The sequence below is a fragment of the Lissotriton vulgaris genome, unplaced genomic scaffold (genome assembly GCF_964263255.1).
Source record: "Lissotriton vulgaris unplaced genomic scaffold, aLisVul1.2 SCAFFOLD_7775, whole genome shotgun sequence".
Classification (NCBI taxonomy): Eukaryota; Metazoa; Chordata; class Amphibia; order Caudata; family Salamandridae; genus Lissotriton; species Lissotriton vulgaris.
Window position 1 is genome coordinate 54,759 of NW_028249333.1, and position 15,242 is coordinate 70,000.

Genomic DNA, 15,242 nt, shown 5'->3' on the forward strand with positions numbered 1-15,242 from the left:
CGTGTCAGCCATATTGTCCTGTCGGAGCTCCCTTCCAGTCACTTACTGTAGACGCCCACTTTCCAGACTACTCTCCACACACCCAACTGCCCTTGATCTCTCCCAGGGCCTTATCCAACCCAGTGCTTCCTGAAACACCCCTTAACCCCAAATCAAGACCACGGGCCTAGTCCAACCTCGCACTGAGCTTTGGACCTTTGTGGCCGTCTCTGAACGATTTCCAGCAAATAATATTCGGTCATTACCAAGGCTGTTTGAATGTGCAGTTTCAGATGTGCCGTGGACATGACCATATAGCAAAGTCTACAGCAGACGTCTTTTAGCTACGCGTGTAGCATTTGTCTGCTGTTGGACACTTTGGAACTGGGTAACAGCCTGCATTTAGGTGCTGATTTCAAACCGTGATTGTTCTACTATTTGCTTTAGCTAATCCTGACTTTTTTTTTCGTTTAAGGACTGAAATAAATTTGCCTTTATATCACAATGCAAAGTGGACAACGCCATTCTGACTAAGGTGAGGCTCTATTCCCACCCCACTACCACCCTCCTTGGTTCTGTTACTCTTGGTCATTTCAAAGAGTGCTTATGTGGCTGTACAACCCATAGCGCTTCACGCTATGACCAAAGATGAAAATCCTCTGCAGGATACCGTGGGCACCTGTGTGCACTGAGGTCTATTCCAGAGGAGACATCGTCTGAGGCAAATGGCATGTTGGCGACAATTGATTTAGACTTACCTATTTGTATATGATTCAGAAATGGGGGTGGTTGGAGTTCTGGACTTTTTGGTTCTGTCCAGAGGTGTCAGGGATAACACCCGAAGACCCCGGAGTTCTACCTGTCTCGGTGCACAAATAAACAGAAACACGGGCTTCTCGATGGTGGCGTAATAGACCAAAGGTTTATTACTGCAGGGACACAGAAGTCACAGAAACTACACACGGGCAGATTCTAGGAGCCTGTTCGATTTGTACAAAAAGGGTTGCTCCTTGTATACTGATTATTGGGCTTCGGGCAAATTCTTTACATGTTAGTACATTCCAAAACCTTTGTGTCCTAAACAATAAATATTTGGCGTTGCACAGGAATCGTCAACAATATCTGATGTCAAAACATTACGAACGAGGGGTTCCCACTGTTCCATCATAATCCCATGTCAACTTTTCATTCAAGGCCCGGACCGCCTCATCGTAAATTTCGTTACCTCCCCCTAATAAAGGCCCAGAAGGAAAGGAGCAGAGCCAGGTGCAGAAGATAGAAAAGCAGGATAAGAGATGTTTGTGGGTCGTAAATGGGCAAGGCTACCAGCTTCGGCCGCCTAATCATGATCAGGCCAACGAACACGAGAACCAGTATAGCAGGACTGGCCTCTGGCAGAGGAGGCAGTTTCTGTCGAGTCATGCAGCCATGGCGTGTTCTGTTCTAAGGTGCACGTGTCACTAGCAAGGTGAATCTCCGGCTAAAGCTTACGTGTCCTTAAGTGAAAGAGGTCACTGCGTGTCCATTGTCTATGTGAGGGCAAGAAACACAAAATGGCTTCCGTGATCTAAGATGGATGCCATGGGTAGATCAGAAATGTGTTCGTAACAGGAGTGCTCTTGCTCGTAGCATGGCGAAAACACCAGGATATGCTAAATGGATCATTTGCGGTTCACTGATACCAAAATTATGTATTTACGACAATGTTGAAAACACGGGTTCAAATCGTCACGGAACCTCAGACCCTCCTTTTGCCCTTACATAGGCAATTACTCTATGTCCGAGTCCATCTCTATGCTCATCAGGTCAGTGACATGTTGTTGTATCATCATTCTTTCTCGCGCCTTTTCTCCAAACGCAGGTGGTTTTCTGAAACAAGTTGCAGCACAGAGACTACACAAAGCGGGACCACACTGGATAATCAGGCAGCATGAGAATAGAAATACTAGGATGACACCAATGACCATCAGAACCTTCCATCCCCACGCTGATATCAGAGTCCAAAACCACTCCATGAAGGACCAGTTTCCCTTGTCTACGTGTATAGAGTCGGAAATCTTGTGTAGCTTAGAGATCGCCTCATAGACAGTCGGAGCATTATTGGGAATAAAAACACAGCAGCTCGATTGGATCATTCTGCATACCCAACCTCGATCTGCAAGTATTACGTCTAGAACCATACGGTTCTGCAACGTCATGAGTCGATCCGCCTGAAGCTCAGCTGTTAAGTTACTAAGGGCACCAGCAGTTTCTGTAATAGTAGATTCAACTACCCCTGTTAGCTGACGTAGATTTCTACTATTGGCCATAGGCCCCCAAAACGGAAGGAAACCTTTGAAGAAGTCTCCAGCTTCCTGACCAGCGGTATCTTCCTTGCTGAAAACACCTCTTGCTACTCTGGTCTTGTGATAATCTGAAGAAGCAGTGTATGTCGGAGGCAACAATCGAGCAATATAACATGAACCTGAGAAGTCAGCAGGCAGCCATGTATACGCTCTGTCTTGACAGATGAAGTAGGTACCCCTAGCAGTAAGGAAGGCAGGGGAAGAGTTAGACGGAAACACGTAAGTCTCAACGCACTCACTCCTCCCTAGCTGAGCTCTCGGATTTCTCCCATTTCCTTGCAAACAGACCTGACCTCGGTGAGGCACGACCCAGACTGGAGTTGAGCTTTTACGCTTGCTTTCTCCCAAACTAAGGCGATACTCTGTAGAGTTCCAACTCAAATATACCCGTAATTCATCTCTAGGGTAAGATGGAGTATTATTGACGTCTTTAATCATGTCAATAATTCCCTGGACTAAAGCTTTGTTGGCTGAGTTGTATTTAGTGGAACGTGGTGGACGCGGAGGATAGGTCTCAAGGGCATAGGCAAAAATGGTCTGAAAGGCCTGAAATGATCCATTATAGCTAAAAGGCAAGACTAGGTAGGGAATGCCTTTATCCATAGTGTGGGGTATCAAGCCACACACCCAGCAGTCTGTAGTGTTAACTACTAGTTGGTGTTGATGTAAGAGCTGTACAAAAGTGTTATTTATGAATTCTGAGCGCCGAGCTTGCTCGTGTTCAGGAAACGAGTGAAAAGAATGCATAGAAGAAACGGTAGAAGAAGCAGGATCAAGGCCAGGTACTGTAGTTACCGGCATAAAAATCAAATGCACACCAAAGACGATTCCACCCACCAACGTTATTAAAACAATCAAAAACGTAACGGCACATTGCATTAGAAAGCATTTGCTGTGAAGAATTCTGTACAGTCTGTTTCTGCGAACATAAATTACATTCTCTCGTTGCAGCTCAGGAAGCTCCATCTTCTACAATCCGCTTGCGACCACTGATGATGTGTACGTAGATGAAAATGCCTCTATCAGCCCTGGGAGTTCCCAGAACTAACAAAGATCGACCTTGTGTCTGACCCCCGCAGATTCAACTAGGCACACAGCCACGACCCTACGGCTACCCAGACGGCAAGGCAATTTTAAAACAACAAAACAATAGCAAACTTCCTGGCTGGAGGCAATGTATCAAAATTCAAATGTGTAAAATAGGCAGTTTCCTGCTTTATTTGTCCATATTGCGAGATCGTAAATTGTATCTCAGTTTAGCAGGAGCTGTTTGATCTGGAAACAGTGTATTTTCAGCAGACGTTGCAATGCTCACGTTCGCAGATGGCAAATGTTCAGAGTTCAAAAGAGCAGTTTCAGGAGGAGAGTCAGAGTTCGATGTATCAGTGATTAGTTCTGCATCGCTGAAAGGGATAAACCTGGGTATTTGTTCTGTTTCAGAGGCACCGATTCCCTTCTTCACCCAGTTATCGTAAGGAAGTGGCAGGGGCACACGTTTTACGTGTGTCGTGTGTATCCAGTTCTTTCGTCCAGCCACACGAATAGCAGTTCTCGTTGCTAGCAGCACCTGGTATGGGCCAACGAATCTGGGTTGAAGATTTTTCGTCCTTGCAAAATTACGAATGACGACTTGGTCTCCAGGTTTCAGCTGATGACCTGGACTCTCCGGTGGCTTTGGCAATGCATCGAAAACCTGTTGGTGAATAAGACTCAATTTAGCAGTCAAGTCGAAAAGGTAATCAATCAACATTGGATATTCCAGAGAACAGAATTCTTTTGGCCTTGGCACTCCCCAAACATTGGCGGGACGACCAAAAACTATTTCGTATGGACTAAGCCCTACTCTAGAATGTACAGTTGCTCTCGTTGATAACAAAGCCAAGGGTAGTGCATCTGGCCAGGACAAACCTGTGGATGCCTGAAGTTTCAGCTTGAGGGTGCCATTGTAACCCTCAACTAAACCAGCAGACTGGGGATGGTTTGCACTGTGGAACTTTTGTTTAATCCCTAAACCGGCACACACACTCTGCATAACTTTCCCTACGAACTCACTTCCGTTATCTGACCATACAATCCGTGGCATGCCATATCTAGGGAAGTATTCTTTGAGAAGGATTTTGGCAGTGGACAAGGCAGTATTGTCCTTCAGTGGATATGCTTCTATCCATCTGGAGAAAGCACAAACTACCACTAGGACGTACTTTAGATTGTTGCAACGATCCATGTGAATGAAGTCTAACTGAATTACTTCAAAGGGACAGGAAGGAGGAGCGAAATGACCAGCGGGTGTGGGGATTCCCTTGCCAGGATTATGCATCAGGCATACCATGCAATTTCTCACCACTCTTTCTGCACATTTACTAATCCCATCATTCTTCCAGACTGGAGCTAATATCTTACAAATCCCTTTAGAACTGATATGCGCTGCTCCATGTGCCATCGTTACTACTGCAAGCACATACGCATCAGGCAACATCCAACGCTGTTGTTCCGACAAATCAATCCAACACCCACTCGAGTCCAATTTACCCGTACTCTTTCCATGCAAGCTTTTCCTCCTCAGTCGCCTCTTTCTGAATTTCTTTCACACTTTCCACTGTGTCCTCACACATTCCAGACTCAGAAATCCATCTTGCAGACGTAGCAACATACATTCTACTCATCATATTTCTAGCTGTCTGTTTAGCGGTCTCATCAGCAAAAGCATTCCCACGACCAACATCATCCGTGATTGCTTTATGAGCGCTGCACTTCACAATCGCAACTTCAGTCGGCAAGGTTAGAGATTCCAACAAGTCATTAACTAGCTGACCATGTTGAATCTTCGTCCCATGGGACGTAATGAAACCTCTCTCTTTCCACAAACGGCCAAAACTATGGGCCACGCTGAACGCGTACTGACTATCTGTGAACACATTCACTCTCTTTCCCTTAGCTAAAACACACGCTCTCGTTAACGCGATCAATTCCGCAGCTTGGGCAGAATTCTGACTCACTTTTGCAGTCTCCACAATCGTACTCAAAGTCGTTACTGCATAGGCAGCAGTCACATCACCATTCTCCAATTTAAAGCAAGACCCATCAACATACAACGTGCCATCTGGATCTGACAACGGAGTGTCTTTAAGATCAATTCGTCCTTTTGTCTCCTCCTCGGTTCTGAAGCAACAGTCATGAGGTTCGGAATCGCTCGACTCTTGACTAGTCGGCAACAATGTTGCTGGATTCAATACATTGCATCTTTTGATCTGAATATGACTCGCTAGCAGTGTCAGCTCGTAGCCTGATAATCTAGCACTGGTAAGGTGTTGCGTCTTGGTTCGGTTCATGAGTGTGTCCACAGCATGAGGAACCATGACCACTAGCCCTCCGAAACAAGATTCAGACAATATTTAAAAACTTATCTCTTCCCCAAATAATCAGTTCCCTGATACTTTCTGTCTCATTTGGGAGTAGCAGCATTTCAGCGCGGGGACACACCGTCATAGGTGTAACCAGGCGCTTTAAAAATGGTTTTATTATTATTATTATTATCACCAAACCAGCAGATTGTCGAATGGAAGCCGCAGCTGCCGCTGTAGCTCTCAAACAACTAGGCAACGCTCTAGGCTACCGGATCTAATGTTGATGAAAAATACGCACAAGGGCGTTGTTTATCACCAAATCTCTGTGTCAGAACACTCAACGCACAACCTTCTCTCTCGTGAACATAGAGCGTGAATGGCTTACTGTAGTCAGGTGTACCCAACACAGGAGCTGAACACAGTGCATTTCGTAACTCAGAAAAACTCTGCTGACATTCGGCAGACCATGGCACTGGACTCTGAACATTTTTCCCAGTCAAAGCTACCAACGGTTTTGCCAAAAGAGAAAAATTTGGGATCCACTGCCTACAGTATGAGGTAATAACTAAAAAGGCACGTACTTCTCTCTGTGTGCTAGGAACATTCATCTGCGTAATTGCTTTTATTCTCTCTGGGGTCAACTTTCTTCCCTCCTTTGACAAGAGATGACCTAGGTAGGTCACTTCTTGGCAACAGTATTGCATTTTCGAAGGTGACACCTTGTGATTCAAATTGGACAAATGATGCAATAAGGAAATTGTAGCCGCTTTGCAAGTTTCCTTGTCATCGGCAGCCACTAGAAGATCATCTACATACTGCACTAAAGCAGAATTAGGAGGAAGTACAAAGGAATCTAACTGACTTTTTAATGCCTGACTGTAAATGGACGGACTCTCACGATACCCTTGTGGAGCACGTTTAAACCTGAAGCTTCGACCTCCTAAAGTGAAGCCGAAAATATCTCTGCTTTCCTCGGCTATCGGAATGCTGAAAAAGGCATTTTTCAAATCGATAACTGAAAACCATGTGGCTGTTGCAGGAATCAACGTTAACAATGCAGTTATGTCTGGAACCACAGGAAACTGTGGAATCACAATCTTGTTAACCTCCCTAAGATCTATTACAAACCTATAGACTGGAGGCTTTGAAGGATCTGTACGTTTCAGAATTGGCAAGACAGGACTGTTACAGACATTTCCTCTAGTTTTTTCTACTACACCTTTCTCGATCAAATCTTGCACAATTAATAAAAGCGCACGTTCACCTTCACTAGAGATTCTGTATTGTGGAATTCGTGGAAATTTTACATTCGCTTTCAAAGTGACTACATATGGTGGAATTTCTAAAAGACCTACATCGTTAGGACCAGTCGCCCAAAGAGTATCAGGGAGAGAACGCAGCTCTGGTGGGAGCGCATCCATCGACAAGTACATCGGAGAGGTGATTCTTTTACCTAACGTAAGCTGTACTCCTTCCGGAGAACAGTACAATGTCGCATATAGGCGTTTTAATAAGTCTAAACCAAGCAGATTTTCATTACAACCTGTCGTCAAAATCAAGGGTGCTTTCAATTAACGGGGTCCAACAGAAATAGACAAAGGACCAGATACGGAGTTGTAAACAGGGGCGCCTGAAAAACCTACAGAAACATTTGTTAAGCCAGACAAAGGTGCGCCAGGGAGTTTCTCACGTATGATAGAACTTTTTGCTGCACCAGTATCCAACAGAAACGGTTCGACTACACCTGATGTTGCTACTGCGACATAAGGCCCACTCTGATCTACTGGAACTGATACTACTCCCTCTCTTTGTCCATGGCTGTCCTAGTACTCACTTTGCTGAAATCCTTCACCAGTTTCACAATAGTCTTCAACATGATACTGCTGAGATCTATTTTGTTGAGCAGACTGTCCATTTCGCTGATCGAAATGATTAGAAGGGTGATCATTCGTTTGTGGAGGCATAGCACCTCGTCCTCGACCCCTAGAATTTTGCATATAACCACCACGACCTCTCTGAGCTGCTGCAGCGTTATTCTGCGCTAAGACTGGACATTCATTTTTATAATGACCTTCTTTCTTACAATATGCACACTGATTCCACTGGTATTGCGGTCTCTGAGAATTATAATCTGTCCTTTGATATGACCCTTGTTGCATATTAGTCTGATTCGTGCGAGGCGGATATGCTTGCTGTAAAAGAACTTTAGTTTTTAAATCTTTTGTCTTCTTCTCTGATTTTTCCTTCTCCTCTTTATCCCTATTTTCATAGTACTGGGCAGTCGCAAGTATTTGTGCAGTCGTAGAGACAGCCCACGCACTCTCGGAATCTTTCAATTTATTACTAAGCTCTGGCAACAAATTGTGTACAAATCTATCAACGAATAGTCTCTGTCCTCCTTCCGTACTCATATCCTGACCACTATGATCTACGAAAGTCTCTTCGAACCTTGTGAAAAAGTCGGAAACACTTTCGTCCTTCTTTTGCCTGCATGCGGACAACTTGTCCCAGTTAACGCGCAATGCTGGCATCAGAGTCTTCATTAAGTCAATTATTCTACCGGGTAAATTAGCAATTAGAGGTTCGGGTTTGGATCCACCTATTTGCTGACCATCCGCTGCAATTATAGCTGCCCAATCACCACCTAGGGCAACTGGATGATTCTCTTTACGAATTTTAGCCCAGATTGGTTGCGGAACTACATTCCCAAATAACATGTCAATGTCCGCTAAATTCATTACACAAGCTTCAACCGTCTGCGCTAACTCCTTGTAATATCCGGCTGGATTCTTACGCGGATCAGGCAAGGCTTGTTTCACCGCTAACACTTCGGCTCGCTTCCACGGAATGTGTATCCACACTCTCTGGAACTGGGCCGGAGCGGCAGCGATACCACGAAGCGCATCAGCTTGCACAGCTTCGCGCCAAATTGGAGGAACCTCCCTCATTGGATATTGGCGATTCTGCTTCGTACTACGTTTCTCTAATTCCCTCGGTGAACGAAGTGATGGATCATTCCTATAACTTAAAATTAGTTCCATCGCTTCTTTTATGTTTTGACCAACTATCATACCTGCAGCAAATTCTTTCTGAACATTAATTATTTCTTCTAAATTTGATTCAGAGTCATCCTCTTCCAATTCCTCACGCAAAAGAGAGCACATTTCGTCGAACACATATCGTTGTGTCGGTTCTTTCCATTGCATGAATGTATCTAATACATCTCTAGTACTATATCTTCCACTTTTCGAAATCCATCTAAGAGCTGTGGAATCTAATATTCCCCGTTCTTCAGTACTGGGAAGCTGACTACGTCTCTGCACAGAGTCAGAGGTAGGAGTCTTAATTAGAGTTTTATAGAAGGGAGATAGAATATTAGAGACAGAATCAGTGATTCTCAGACGAACAGAAAGTGGAGTCATAACACTAGCAGAAGCAGAGAATAAAGTAGCAGTCGGAACAGATAGAACAGGAACAGTAGAGGTAGCAGGCAGAGTAGCCTGTGAACTAGCAGGTGTAAGCGATACAGGTATATGTAAAGAAGCCGGCAACCCTGGAAGAGGGGGTGCCGAAGGAACATTAACATTGACCACAGGAGGTACAGGAGCTTGATTCAGAGGAGTAGGAGCAGGAGCAGGAATACCAGGCTGTCCAGCAACCGGTAAAGGTGGAGCCGTAGCACCCTGTGCATACGGTGGGGGTGACCGTCACAAGTAAGACAACAGAGGATCATTTTCGGGGTCCTCTACTATCTTAGCTGTACTCGATGGCAAGGCAGGATAGCACTTGTCTATCGCTAAATTACGCTCTCTATTGGCCACCTCCATTGCTTTCTCAGACTCGTTGAGTTGCAGCTGCTTAGCAGACTGTTCTAAAGTCAACTCTTGCTCTTTCTGTTCTTTCTTCAACTTTTTAATTTCTCTCTGTTTAGATTATTTTCGCCAATAACGAAGAGAATCAAACATTGCCGGCCGGGCTTTCTTCTTGAACAATTTCGTTTCTAAATTATCAATAACTTGAGGTTCAAAACTACCATGCAGTGGCCAACTAAGGACACCGTCTTTCTCCGTATATCGGACCCACACCTCATTATAAGATATAGGACCCACTCCAAACTTACAATATAGATCATAAAGAGGAGTTCCGATCGGAGGAACCAGACATGAGTCCTCCAACCGGGAATCACTGTTGCAACCATAACACAACAACATACAATTTTTCCGACTTACCATTTTATAATCGGGAACACAGAACAGACAAAAAAAAACACAAACAAAGGTGCGCACTCGAACCAAGAACTTAGGCCTACCAAAGCGAACAAATGTATCGATACCCAAAACTAAACCAAATGATTATCATAACTAGAACAACCAGTGATAATCTTACGAAACCAAACCAAACCAAGAACTAAAAGGATTTTATCCTAACAGGAACAACCCTTACGGGATAACCAACTAGCAACCACTTAATACTTAACTGAGGCACTGAAGACGTCACCAAGGAGAAACCCGTCTCGTCTCGCCGTACTAAGGACTGCACCTCGGGTCCAAGACAGGGCGACGGTCAAGGCAACGGACCACTGCAGCCGTCCGAACGGGAACCCTCGTGGAAGAGATCGTCGGGCCACTTTTGCGATATGCCGGGATCGATGAAGTGGGGCGCCTCCCTCAGGAATCTTCACACAAAGCTTCTCGAACTCTTCAGGCTTTTGGACCGGTACCGAATGACGTCGCCCCACGTTGGGCGCCAATTGGAGTTCTGGACTTTTTGGTTCTGTCCAGAGGTGTCAGGGATAACACCCGAAGACCCCGGAGTTCTACCTGTCTCGGTGCACAAATAAACAGAAACACGGGCTTCTCGATGGTGGCGTCATAGACCAAAGGTTTATTACTGCAGGGACACAGAAGTCACAGAAACTACACACGGGCAGATTCTAGGAGCCTGTTCGATTTGTACAAAAAGGGTTGCTCCTTATATACTGATTATTGGGCTTCGGCAAATTCTTTACATGTTAGTACATTCCAAAACCTTTGTGTCCTAAACAATAAATATTTGGCGTTGCACAGGAATCGTCAACAATATCTGATGTCAAAACATTACGAACGAGGGGTTCCCACTGTTCCATCATAATCCCATGTCAACTTTTCATTCAAGGCCCGGACCGCCTCATCGTAAATTTCGTTACCTCCCCCTAATAAAGGCCCAGAAGGAAAGGAGCAGAGCCAGGTGCAGAAGATAGAAAAGCAGGATAAGAGATGTTTGTGGGTCGTAAATGGGCAAGGCTACCAGCTTCGGCCGCCTAATCATGATCAGGCCAACGAACACGAGAACCAGTATAGCAGGACTGGCCTCGGGCAGAGGAGGCAGTTTCTGTCGAGTCATGCAGCCATGGCGTGTTCTGTTCTAAGGTGCACGTGTCACTAGCAAGGTGAATCTCCGGCTAAAGCTTACGTGTGCTTAAGTGAAAGAGGTCACTGCGTGTCCATTGTCTATGTGAGGGCAAGAAACACAAAATGGCTTCCGTGATCTAAGATGGATGCCATGGGTAGATCAGAAATGTGTTCGTAACAGGAGTGCTCTTGCTCGTAGCATGGCGAAAACACCAGGATATGCTAAATGGATCATTTGCGGTTCACTGATACCAAAATTATGTATTTACGACAATGTTGAAAACACGGGTTCAAATCGTCGATGAACAGAGTGTCTGAATTAAGCAGACCACTCTTACCCAGTCCAAAGATCAGGGCTTGATCCATCACCGTTATTTATCTCACTGCACCATCCCAGCTCAGAACCTGGCTATATGCAAATCAGTCTGTCCCTGGCCCAGTGCATCATGGGAACAGGGCAGACTAAACTACCAAGTACCATCTGCGGCATTCCTCAAGGCTCCTCACTCAGCCCAACCCTCTTCAACATCTACATGAGCCCCCTCGCAGCCATCGCACGCCAGCACAACCTCAACATCATCTCCTACGCCGACGAGACCCAAATGATCCTCTCCCTCACCAACGACCCCGCCACCGCCAGAGCCAACCTACACGAAGGGATGAAGTAGCCGAATGGATGAAGAACAGCCGCCTGAAACTGAACTCGGACAGGACGGAAGTCCTCATCCTGGGATCCTCACCCTCCGCCTGGGACGACTCCTGGTAGCCCCCCGCCCTAGGCAGCGCACCCAAACCAACAGACCATGCATGCAACCTGGGCTTCATCCTGGACCCTTCCCTCTCCATGACCAGAGAAGTCAACGCTGTCTCCTCGTCGCGCTTCAACGTCCTACGCATGCTACGCAAGATCTTCAGCCTTTCGGATTCCATGGGAGCCCAGGATCAGCAGACCGGTCAGCTTCGTTACAGTGCCTGCAGTTGCAGGGAATGGACTCATTAGCTTCAAGGGAGATTCCTTCAGGTGTATTGGATGCCCACAGGTCTTGGAAGGTTCCTGTATGGAGCACAGGCATGGACGTTAAAGCAGGGTGACAAGACCAGGAGTTGCAGTCTTAATACCAAGAGTGGAGTCCTGAGTGCCCCAGCTGTCGAGTGGTTTCTTGATATGAATCTTGTCCCACGATGAATCTGACTGGGTTCCCTCCGGGGAGGGTGTTGAACAGTGGGGAGGATACTCCCATGTCCTACGTCCAGTTTCATGTCAGAGCTGGAGCCAACGGCTCACTGAGCTTGTTTGAACTGGACTATGCAAGGAGGGGACCAAATGTGACTCTCAAGCAGTCTGAGTGGAGTTGGCAAGCGCTCCCACCTGTCCCCAATACACTAAACCCTGTCTGGGAGGTGGTCACACCTCCCTGTGACAGGATACCTATTGTTCTACTTTATCTTGCTCGAGCTTGGCTCTGCAGCAGGAGGGCGGAATTGTGTCTCTGGTCAGAGGCCATGTTGTTCTGTTACGGTCTAGGAGACAGGTACCGGGAGCACTGAGAGCCTCCATGAGGAGCTTTACAGTTTAAGGAATCATACCTCTCACATCGTTTACAGTGTGGGGGCGTGAATCTAACATGTTTGATATCCAACATGACAGGGTTTATTATAGCCAGTTTACAGATGGCCATTGCATAATGACGCATGGCCACTCTGTTTCTTAATGGCTGATGCACTTACAACCTGGGAGAATGAACTCTGAAGGTTGTAGGGGTGTTCTGCTCATGCAGAGGCACCCTCACATTTAGAACCGAGCACCCTGCCTTCAGGATTGAAAGACCTGCTTTAGGGGTGACTTATAGGTCTTAATTGCAGTGGCCTCCGATCTAGAGAAACCTATATCTGTCAGAGATGCACCAGCTTACACATGCTGCAATGGCAGGCCCATAGTCACAATTTGAGTGGTCTCTCATGGCTGGCATAATACATGCTGCAGCTAATGGGAGACCTCTGGTGTTACTATGCCCTGGGTACCTCAGTACCATATAATAGGGATTTATAATGGTACACCAGTAGCCAATCTGGGATGTACCGAGTTAATTTAAGGGAGAAAGCACAGAGACTAGGGTCATGGTTAGTAGTATCTCAGTCAGACTAGTCAGAAACAGCATAGCACCAGCCAAAAAGTGGGGGTAACCACAAAAGCACATCCTACTTTCCTACAAATACATTTTGTGGGGGGAGGGGATACTAGTGATCTTTGCATTGCTGTACTCCAACTTGGACCCACAAGGGATTTTCCTAGTCTTTAGGTCTTCGAGGGCTATGAAGAGGTCATGTTTTATTTAGCTTGAAGACCTCTTTTTGCTGAGGCATTAATGTGGTTTTTAATGCTCAGGTTTTTATAAAGTGTAATCCTTAGTAATTTGTGTAATCCCTAGTGATTTGACAGTTTGATAAGGATAATTTCCAGTTTATTGCAGTTCGGTTGTCAAGCCAGTTGTTTATAGAATAAGACTTTCTTCTTTGGTTGGATAAGGAAGAGTTTTGTTTTGTTGGGATTGAGCGTTGTCCTTGTTTGTCAGCCAGGATTGTACTATGGAGTGTTGAGGTGCTGGGTGTCTTTGAGGAATGATATTTTATTGTAGAGTTGGATGTCATCTATCTAGAGATGGTAGACCGTTCTGACTTGTTTCAGGGTAACTGCAAGTGTTTCCATGTAAAGGTTGAACAATGCAGGGGATCGGATTGGTCCTTGGAACTTCTTGTGGGACTAATATTGCTGGTTAAGATGGTTTGTTCAGTTTGATTAGTTGAAATAGTTGGTTCTGGTATGATGTAAACCACTGAAGATGGTACAGTAGATGCCTGCATGCGGTGAGAGGGTGTTTAGGAGAATGTTGTGACTATCAGGCAGCTAAGATGTATATGAGGATTAGGAGGCAGACCTGTCCATTTGCGAACTATGTAAATCAACATGAACCCAGATTGGAAGGTGTCATGTAGGGCAAATTTTTCAATGTGGCGGAGTTGGAGCACTAATTTCTGATAGTTTTGGCAAGGAAAGGGAGGTTCGTTATAAGTCTGTAGGCGCGGGTCACGGAAAGACCGCCCTCTTGGCCTCACAACCGCTCTTGAGTAGATTCCACGAGGGGAGGCACCACAGACCTCCGACACTCGCCGGGAATGTGCCGATGAGCACACTGATCCCTTTTTATACTCAGCAGTTGAGCACCACATGCTCCAGGTCCAAAACAGCACGATCTTGCAGCAATTCTTGGCAAAGCTTTAGGAACCTTTAACCCTGGGTTCCCAACAGGAGGCCAGCTCTTCTCAGGCCCTTGGAGATTCAAGTTGAAGACACAGCACACAGCAAAGTCTTGGCAGTTTCAAGCAGGCAGGGTCACAGAGCACAGCAAAGTCCCTTTCTTCTCCTCTCCTTCAGTTGGATAGCAGGATAGGTCAGCCCTTAAAGCACACAGCAAGGCAATCTGCCATCAGTTCCTTCAGCAGTCCTTCTTCTGGCAGAGGTTCCTCTTGATTGTAGAATCTGATTTTCTGTTGTCAGGGGTCCTTCTCTTATACCCCAAGAAGTCCTTTGAAGTCTTTGTGCAAAGGGGGCCCTGAGCCCGGTCCAAACCAGTTCTGGTTGTTGCTGGGGCTCTGGGGGTTTCCTGGCTTCCTTCATTCTTTATCAGGGACAGAGGTGACAGTCGCCCAGCGGGAGGTGGAGCCAGCTTGGTGGTCAGGCAGGCACAGCCCTTCACTATCACGTCTGATCTGAGGTCGTAGTCGGAAGCATGACGCCGGAGCGTCAAAAGGGGGCACTGCCGGGGAAGAGGCCGGGCCCCTGCCGGAGCAGGGGCCTGGCAACGCCCGGCAGCACGCGCCATCTCTTTTCCCGGATCGCGTCCGCAAGGGCTTCGCCCTCTCCGGAAAGCAGGCCGCGGAGGTGGGCGCCCGAGGCGCGTGCGCGCTGGCAGCCGGTGGGATACCACAGACAGCCTCGCGCGGCACGCAGCCAGGCGCCCCGGGACGGGCCCGGGGCGGACCGGTCGCCAGGCCCCCTTCTCGGGGGGCCAGGCGTGCCGGCGGCGTACCTCCGCGGCAGGACCCGGCGAGGGACCCTGCCACGGGCGATCGGGGTGGTCTGAACTTGTGGGGGGACGAAGGGGTAGCGGAGCTAACCCTGCGAC

At 46.7% G+C, this 15,242-nt stretch overlaps 1 non-coding gene across 1 annotated transcript; it reads left to right on the plus strand.

Moving 5' to 3' along the window:
• The first annotated feature begins 235 nt into the window (after window positions 1–235).
• LOC147663617 (small nucleolar RNA SNORA32) lies at window positions 236–358 on the plus strand. The gene has a single exon (XR_015305278.1). It is a non-coding gene; the product is annotated as a small nucleolar RNA SNORA32 (small nucleolar RNA).
• Window positions 359–15,242: the final 14,884 nt, after the last annotated feature.